The sequence below is a fragment of the Rattus norvegicus genome, chromosome 1 (genome assembly GCF_021556685.1).
Source record: "Rattus norvegicus strain SHRSP/BbbUtx chromosome 1, alternate assembly SHRSP_T2T, whole genome shotgun sequence".
Taxonomy (NCBI): domain Eukaryota; kingdom Metazoa; phylum Chordata; class Mammalia; order Rodentia; family Muridae; genus Rattus; species Rattus norvegicus.
The window spans coordinates 231931237-231940951 of NC_141534.1; the positions used below are offsets into that span (position 1 = coordinate 231931237).

Here is a 9715-nt window from a genome sequence, read left to right on the forward strand (position 1 = left end):
GAGAATAAGATTCTGGGATCCTTTAACAAGCTTCATAGCTTACCACATCTTGGCTACAGGCTCTCCAGGGAGACCTAGTAAGATGGCAAATTCCAGAATTTGTCTCTTCTCTTGCTATGCTTTGCTTTGTTTACTCAAAAATACATAGCCATCTACTAAATAAATCATGATGCTGTTTGAAGCATAGAGCAGCGCGAGCTATTAGCGCTCAAGCTTTAAGAAACGCTGAACAACAAAGCATGCAAGGAGGGCTTGAAGATAACATCCTAGAGAATGTGGGGATAGAGAGAGGGCTCTGTGGTCACGAGTGCTTCCTGCTCCTCTTAAAGGACCCCGCTTCCATTCCCAGCACCCACGTGAGTGTGAGACTTCTTCCCAGCACTCACTGCCATTCCTAACTCCAGTCCCAGGGGAGCTGATGCTCTCTTCTAATTCACCAGAGCACTGGGTGCACACCTGGCAGATTTACATTCCTGCAAGCAAAACCCTCCCTCACAGAAAACAAAACAAATCCTGTCGCTTGAGTCATCAGGAGCAGGGGATGTGAGAAGCCAGTTTGAAGCCCGTGCTGAATTAAGCAGGGAAACCCTACAGAGAGAAGCAAACAAAAGACAGAGAATTGTGCTCCCTTGTTAGAAGGAGAGCCCGTGGTTGGGAGAACACAGTTGGAAGGTCATGGTATGGAGATGTCTTATGTTTCTCCGGTTGTTGACAACTGGGGGAGGGAAGGGAAGGGGAAGATGAAGTATTTATTTCCCAGCCCTTCTCCTCTCTCAGTAGGTTGGCAGTAGCCATGTTTCTTCTTACCGCCTAAGGCTCCTAAAACATTTCTGCTTCCACAGCTGCTGCCTCCTTTTGGACCTCCCTAGGAACTGTCCATTTCCCATGGCCTTGATTTTGCTGGCTCTGGCAGGCTCACCTGTCCTTTGTTGAGTTTTTCCCAGCCATTCACAAACCAATAGTTCCCCAGAGCCAACCCCCGCCCCCAACACACACACTAGAGCTTACCATTTATTTTCTGCAACAGGGCCCCGACTATGCACACTGCTTTGCATATTTTGGCTTTTAAATCATGTGAGTCTATTGTATAGCCAAAAATTTTAACACATACATTTTAAAACGCTATAATTAAAAAATGATCAGAGTCACAGGACGTTGGAAAACAAATTTTAAAACATACAAACTGGGACCCTGCAGCCACCACCATCCCCTGTGCGTGCGTGCGTGCGTGCGTGCGTGCGTGCGTGCGTGCGTGCGTAGTCCTGTGGCCATTCTACAATAGTTCCAAATCACAATACAATCAGGATTAGAAAGAAAGAAAGAAAGAAAGAAAGAAAGAAAGAAAGAAAGAAAGAAAGAAAGAAAGAAAGAAAGAAAGAAAGAAAGAAAGAAAGAGAAAGAAAGAGAAAGAAAGAGAAAGAAAGAGAAAGAAAGAGAAAGAAAGAGAAAGAGAGAAAGGAAGGAAGGAAGGAAGGAAGGAAGGAAGGAAGGAAGGAAGAAAGCAAGCAAGCAAGCAAGCAAGCCACTCCTCACCACAAAGACCTCCTTTGTGCTCCCGCCTATCCTCTCTTTCACCATATAACCCTTGGCTAGTACCTTTATTTCCTACCTCTCTGGTTTTGTTACTTTGAGAACGCTAAATCAATGGACTCACACAATGGGTAGCCCTCTGTGACTGCCTCCCCTCCCCTTCTCTCAATCACATGCTCTGATACTAAGTTGGTAAATGTATCAACCATCTGCATTTGACCCTTTTGATCAGTGAGTGCTATTTCATGTGTCCGCATACCCTCACGTAGGTGTATGTGCCTTGCTTGTAGTTTGAGGCCACTATAAACAAAGTTTCTAGTCCATGTGTATACACAGCTTTTTAGGTTGACATGAATTTTCATTCTCTGGGAGAAGAGCCTACCAATAAACAAGGTGTTTGTTTCTTGGAACCACTGTGCCAATATTCTCTCAGTGTGGCTGCTTCACTTGCAGCCCCATGAGCAGTGGTATACCAGAGATCCAGTGGCCCCTCATACTTTTCATCCACCTATGACTGTAGGAAAAGCCCTCACCCTTCCAGTCAGGATTTCTGATTATCCACCTGCAATTCCAACGGGAAGCCAAGAGCTCACTCTTCTTCTTTCCTCCATTACCTAAGACTGAGTAACCAGGTAGTATCATGGGCCATACAGCAATGCTACAGCTTTGTCCTTGGATGCCATGCTGGCTTCTGTCCTCTGTATCGTGCACACAGAATTTTTTCACTTTTTATTGGTTCTTTGTGAGTTTCACATCATGCACCTCAATCCGACTCATACCTACCCTTCCCTTGTAACCACCCTCCACCCTTGCAACTCCCCCACCCACAATAGAGGAAAAGAAAATCCCATTGAGGAAGCTGTAGTGTGTCACAATGTGTCCCACAGTCTACCCTTTTGTCCACACCTCTTTGCTTGCAAATGTCCATCGCCATGAGTCTGGTATGAGGCCTCTGGTTGCTACAGCATCAATACAGAATCACCTCTTAGATAGCTTGTTGTTGCCCTGTGTCATGGAGACCCTGTAGTTTTGGATCTATAAGACCAGACCCTTCGTGCATTCCAGCAGTTCATTGATGGGGGAGATGTTGGGGTAGGCCGATTCAAATCCCTGGATCAGGACCTGATCTGAGCTGGTCATCCCATAATGATCTACTTTCCAGATCTCTTGCCCTTAGGTCCAGATTACCAGTAACCCCCGCTACCAAGGCCAGCCCTACCCTGCTGCCCAGGTGAGGTGTACAGCCTCCTCTCCTGAGTGCTGCAGCTGGTGAGAGACATGGCCGGGTCTCCCATCTCATGATCCCAGATCCAGCTCTCCCACCTGCTATAGATGGTGAGGAATGAGGGAGGGGAGGAGGATTTCTCCTCTTGGTTCACACCAGCATCCAGCAGACAAGAGACAGTTCTGGCTTTCCCACACTCGTACCCTCGGAACCAGCTCACCCACAACCTCCACATCCAGACCCAGCTCAACTGTGCTGCCCAGGCAAGGTACAGGGGCCACTCTCCTAAGAGCTGCAGTTGGTGAGGGGCAAGACCATCTCTTCTGCTCTTATGACCCCAAAGTCAGGTCTCCTGCCTGCTGCAGGTGGGGAGAAGTGAGGGGGGGAGAGTATCTCTCCACCATCCATGACACTACACAGGAGGTGAGTAGTAGGACCAGCTTTCCCACACTAATATCCTTGGGGAGCTGGCTCTCCTGCAACACCCACAATGTGCTGAGCCCATCTCCTGGGTACTGCAGCTGAGTCAGCTCCCCTGCTCTCCTGTTCTCATGCACCCAGGGCCAGCTCTCCCATGAGGCCCAGATGAGGGGTCGGGACAGTTCTACACAGCAACCAGACATCAACGTGTCCCAGGTCTGGCCTTTGATGATAACAAATCCCTGCTGCTTCAAGGCCATGTGCCTAGTCATGGCTCCTGGTGACAGCACAGGCCTGAACCCCACCATGGTCCCAGGTAGCATCACTGGCTACCCACATTAGTTCTCTCAGGACTGCTAAGCCCTGCTCACGCATCATGGTGCTGGACTGGTGTCATCTCAGACATGGCCTGCCCCGCCTCCCAGATTTCTTGGTACCCAACTGGTGGTTATCTCAGGCTAGCTCCCTGTCCAAACCCCAAGATGCCAATCTGGTGGTCATCTCAGGCTCACTTCTCACCAGGCCCACCTGAGCCGCCCTATGCAAGGGTTGACTGTCTCAGGCTCACTCCCACCGATGATCCTCAGTCCCATGTGGGGGATTCTTCTAATCTATGGCTTGCTCCCAGTCCTGGGAGCCATTGGGGGTTGGACTGGTGGTAGTCTCATGTTACCTGAGCCCCTGGCACAGGACTGGTGGTCATCTCAGGCTCACTTTGTGCAGGGAATGTTAAGCTACTAACATTCAGATATTCATAGGTCAGAACATTGAGCGTAGACATAGCCTCTCTCCTCTCTGCCACCTACTGCCTCACAGCTGACACAGCAGCCACATCTGCAATGCTCTAGGGGCAGAACACACAGGATTTTTAAGCCATGATGGTCCCAAACGTCAGGCATTACATGTGCCCAAATAACTTACCTCTATGTTCTATATTCTTCAAATCCATGGCTGTCCAAACCCAGCGTCCAATGCTGATTATCCTCCTCCTAAAGCCATTTATAGAAGTGGTTTCTGTGTCAGTGAAGACCCAGAAAGAAACAGTTGGCATGTTCAATTGAACCATGTAAAGAGAGTAAAGACACTATTTAGAAGATCTGAGCAGAGTCCAGGCTCTCCACACAGCATGGCTCATTAGAGCAGTGAGCAGTAACAACGTGATGCCATGCCTACCAAGCAAGAGATGGCGATGCTTTCCCAGAGCTAGAAGACAGAAAGGTTCAGAGGTTAAACTCACCAAGAGCTTAGGGAGGGGATTCTGCTCTCAGGAACACCATTGACTACATCCAAAGCAAAGCAAAGAAGACACTAACATCCATTGGTATAACCATTTAGGAGAGCCTCCTGCATGGATGGCAGTTAGTGCTAGGGATTTAGCTTTTAAACCTAAGACTTGGCACATGATTCGTGGGCATGTGATCTGTAACCACTTTACTAAGCTACACCCCCAACTCTTGGCTTGCTTCTTGCAGTGTATTATGCCTTTATTTAAATTCTCTTATTTAATGCCATTCCCTCTTATTGGAAAGAAAGTGCTTCCCAGTGTGTGGCTATTACAAGCATTGAGAATTATTGTCCACACTTTTGATGCTCCTGCAGCAATCAAGCCAGAAGCAGGAAGAACCAAGGCATCAGTGGCCCCTGAAGCAGTGACGATGTGGACCTCAGTGGAAGCCACTCAGGCTACAAAAGCAGGCATTTCCCAGGTACCCAGTAACTGTACGCCAACTCGCTCTTCCTAGCCCACTATAAACTCTGAGAGAGGAGAGATTGTTATAGTCTGTGGATCCTCCTAGAGCATCAGAGAGTTTGCTGTGAGTGAGGGGATGAGGTTACTTCTATGGTCAGCGTTACACCATAACATGTCCCAAGGGACAGCTACAAGTCATAACTAAAAGGTATCTGAGGAAAGCCACCACTGCCCTACATGTTCTATTCAGTTCCTCCACAAGGACAACAAAGTGACTGGGACACAATGGTACAAAGGGACTGGAAAGGGTGAAACTCTGACAGTATTTAATATACGTGCAGCTGATCAAAGATTTTGGCTGTCCTCAAATGCTTTTCTGAGTCTGCCTCAGACATTGAGCCCCTGTTTTTGATGTTCTTAATATCCATCCCCTAATACCAACCCCCCTCCCCCAGCCCGTGGCTTGGAAGTGATAGCTGAGCCACTATCTTTTATAACCAGGCTTCTTTCCAACAGATTTTTCTGCATTCTGCTACATGATTCTGATTTTCCTTTCCCGAACACATTTTCTTCTTCCCAACTGCCCTTCAAATATGCCTTATTTTGATAACGAACAGCTTGGTACAATTTTCTGGGTTTCTCTGCCATACACAGATCCCTCTTATCTCACTCGATGTGCTGGGATGCGTTTGACCTTCTGTCACTGACAGCAGAGGGGAGAGGTCTTTTTACTGCAGATAATATATGGCAGGCAATCTCCTCTCAGATTTATTACGAGATCTGAGGAGTGAGGAAGAGATAGCAGAGGGCGGCTATAATTATTCCGTCTCTTGAATGTATTGCTGCGGAAACCTGGACTCATGCACAAGTAAATATTCAAAACAAACTAAAGCTTTAATAGCGACCACAGTGCAAAGAATGTACGTAGGTCAGTGATGGGTATTTCCCGTGTGTGCAGAAGGACCCTGGATTGCTCCTCCATAGTACAGTAACAACAAGAACAACAAGAACAACAACAACATCTCATTCCTCTCTCTTTGCAACCAAGGGCATTCTCACATACGCTTTAACTTAATATAAAATTAAAGCGTTGTGTTCATTTCCTAGTGACCGTAGATGTCAACATAAGATAATTGCCTACCGAGTGTGAGAGGGCTGCTGTGAGGAGGTGTTCCTCAGGAGGACTGCATTTCAACTTCTGTAGCTATTAATGAAGAGGAGCATGAATACAGTAAGCTATTCAAAAAATTTTAGTCATTTGTTAAAAGGTTTTTTTTTCCATGTGTATGAGTATTTTCCTGCCTGCACGCCTGTGTATCACGGGTTTGTGGTGCCCTCAGAGGCCAGAAGAGGATATCAGATCCCTCAGAACTGGAGTTACAGAAGCTTATGAGCCACCATGTGGGTGCTGGGACTCAACCTGAGTCCTCCAAAAGAGTAGCACATGCTCTTGGGTGCTGAGCCATCTCTCCAGCCCCAAGGTATTCAAATGTAAAAATGAATGAGTGCCTTGTATATATTCACACATGCATTTGTACGTAAGTATCTCTAGGTGAAGAAATGGAACACTTGCTGTATTCTAATCGGAAGCTCTCTAGAGCCTCCATTACTACGGATCAGTTTTATCTGGTTTTGATTTTCATTTGATAGTAACTATATCATATATGTTTACTTTTTTTCTTTTCGTTCTTTCTTTTCCTCCTTCAGGGCTAGGCAACAAACTATACTAGGCAAATACCCTACCACAGACACCAACGGCCTATGTTCAGATTTGAAGTTAGTCAGTATATCGTGAGACTCAGCCATATCATTGTGTGCCAAGGTAGTCTATTTCTCCTTATAGGGTAGCTTGCTGTCTTTGTATGTCCATGCTTATTCCTTTTGTCATTTCAATTTCTTTGAACAAAGTGAAGGTGAACATTTATCAACTTGCACTCAGATATAAATCACAGGATATCTTCCTCTTATCAAAAACATATGACCTCCTCTGTGCATCTCGAGTCTTGAATGCCCCTTCAGGTCTACTACAGCATCAGTAGTGGCTTCTGCAGGACCCAGGTATAGAAGCGTGCTGCCACAAATCCCAACGCTGACTTCAAGCTTTGGAAGCATTCAGCTATAACAATGTCTATACTCATTTCAATCATAGTCTTTGCAGGGACGTTCAAGATTGGTAGTTAGAAAAGAAGTCCAGATGATGTTTAATGTCTAGCCAAAACTAAGAACTACTAAGCCAGGCTAGTATTCTTAACCCTTAGCCCCAACAGCAGAGTTGCCTACATGGCTCCTTTGACTGAAGATTGCTGGTCCCCACCACTGGAGCATGCTTCAGTAGGCTGGAAGTAGAAACCAAGAATCTGCATATTTAACAAATTTCCAGTCAGGCTGACACCGTTATGGTTATGGGAGCTACAACATTAGAGGCACACAGGAGACCATCCCTAGGAACTTTATACAGGAAAGAACTTCAACTCAGACAGCTTAAGGTGTATACTGTAGTCACAGAGGAGTTTATTTAGAAAACAATGCCTACAACAGAGGCCTCACAATTCCTCTTCTCCCACCTGATGGCAGGTGATAGATATTGATGAAAGTTAGGCCAATGGGAACTATGATTAAAAACTACTTTTCCTAAACAAAATCGAAAGATTTGAAAGGTGGGTGAAATAATTCTTCTTCATAAACCTACTTGCAAATATATGCATCCAGAGGATAGAAGCCGTTACCACAGGACAATTTGTCTTATCTAGGTGGGCAGTTTATATCAATGTCAAGTGGCTCTGAGTTTATTGTGTAGACATTTTGTGGAGTGAGAATTTACTGATATAAATCTGATTGATAAATTACAAGCCTCAAGAGTTTTGATTTTACCAGGTTGCTGGGATTGTGAGCAGAGTTCGCAAAAAGAGAGCCGTGAGATAGGTGATCTCTGTATGGGGCTGGCATGGCAGTGACCCCACCAAGGGAACTTAGCAAGTCGGGTGGAGACATTTCAAGAGATCTGGGCCAGAAAGTCTGTTGAGTCTGGCTGACCAAGATGAAAACACCCGACTAATGCCATGTGGTCCGACGGTGCCAGCGCTAATGTAAGACGCTGTTCCTTTTCTATGATTTACCGATACAGGCGGCGAACCAACGTGTTAGGCAAAAATCCACTAGAAATTTAAGATTATCAGCCTGAGAGTTAGAGTTTTATCTTTTAAGTGAGGGAGGGGTGGCACCAAGACCAGTCACGTAGACTCAAGCACAGGAATCTTGAAACAAAGAAACACAGAGGGCTCTGAAGTTCCCTGTTGTGTTGAGTACCAGCTGTCAGAGAGCCAAGAGTGTGGTTTGGTTCCGGGACGGGTTTGTTTGCTTTTAGGATAGATTTATATATTTTAGTTTACTTCATTGGTTTTACATTGTTTTAATTTTCAAAAATGGGTGTGATTTTGAGTTTTGTGATTATATTATTTCTCTGAGAAAGAATGCAAGACACAAGCTTTTTTGGTTGCCGACTGAAGGATGTTGCTGGTTTGGGGAAAAGGTGTTTTCTTTGCACTTTCAGAAGGGGCAATTAGACTCTGGACACCTGCCAGAGTTATATGGATCAGATTTGATAGAGGGAGACCTCCTGAAGAACTAGATTCAAGAGAATAAAACAAACAAAACTAATTCATCCTAACCAGTCTGTAACCCTACAGAGACTGATACAATCCATAGAAATATCTTGATGATACTAAAATTTCGTATTGAGATTTATAGATTACAGCTTTGGTGAGTCTCATTGTCACACATGCTGGACTGGGCTGCTTGAACTCCTGATCTCAGGGACTTTCAGCCAGATCCTGTCAAGACAGACATCAGAGACTACAACAATCATTGGTGTGGCTTTCTTAAGGCCAAATAACTCTCTTATTTTCCCTACTCTCCCACATCAAGATATCTTAACACCCATATTCAGCCTGAAGAAGTTATAAAGAGTCATTGATTCAATGTCCTGGACTTGGGAGGCTGAAGGTGGTTATTCTAAGGTTGTCTTTCCGGGGAATTTAGAAATAGTCATAATTTAATAAGGAGGATTAGCTAAAATTGTACAGCCATAATCTCATTTGGTAGAAATCCTTATATTTGTTACTAAGTTGAATATCATATAATTGCTTACATTGGTACAGAATTTATTGATACAAATTTAAGGTTTTCATTGGTAGGAATTTCTCATTGATATAAAATTGGGATTGATATCGTTACTGTCATATAGGCATTGTGCCTATACAGCACATTTAAGAATACAACGCTTAGACATGGTTCTATAACTGCTGTTACAAACTGATCTGAGATGATTAAGCATATGAGTTAAGAGCCAGATAGAAAATTCAGGGCTCTGAGTTTACTGTTATGTGTTTCCGAGATAATTTATTAGAAATAGCTAAGAGTAGTTAACAAACAAGAGTCCAGATTACTGTAAAGATGGTGTCATAGATGGTTTTCAAAAAACATGAGAAATCCACAAAATGTGACATTCAATGTTATTTATTCTTTTGTTGTTGAAATGTATATGCTCCTAGTAGCTCCCTTTTTGTGGATTCAAAGACAAAATTGAGCATCTCTACCTGCAGGTGAGGTAATACATTGTGACTGGGTAGCCACTGGGCAGAAATTGTCTATTTTATCTACAGACAAAACACTGTCCAGAAAAGGACACACTATACAGAATAGTTGACTGATAATCTCTGCCAAGTCAGAATAATCAGTCCCTCAAAATTCTGTGTTACAAAGGTCTGTCAGATGATCCTGGGCCAGAAGCTGAAGACGGGTGCTTTTATGTGTTGCTAACAGGGAACTGTATAGGTAGGCAGTTGTCTCTA

The 9715-nt window shown here is 44.6% G+C and overlaps 1 non-coding gene across 1 annotated transcript; it reads right to left on the reverse strand.

Annotated features, from left to right (window-relative positions):
* Window positions 1-3900: 3900 nt before the first annotated feature.
* LOC120100414 (small nucleolar RNA SNORA17) lies at window positions 3901-4030 on the reverse strand. The gene has a single exon (XR_015655949.1). It is a non-coding gene; the product is annotated as a small nucleolar RNA SNORA17 (small nucleolar RNA).
* Between the last annotated feature and the right edge of the window lie 5685 nt (window positions 4031-9715).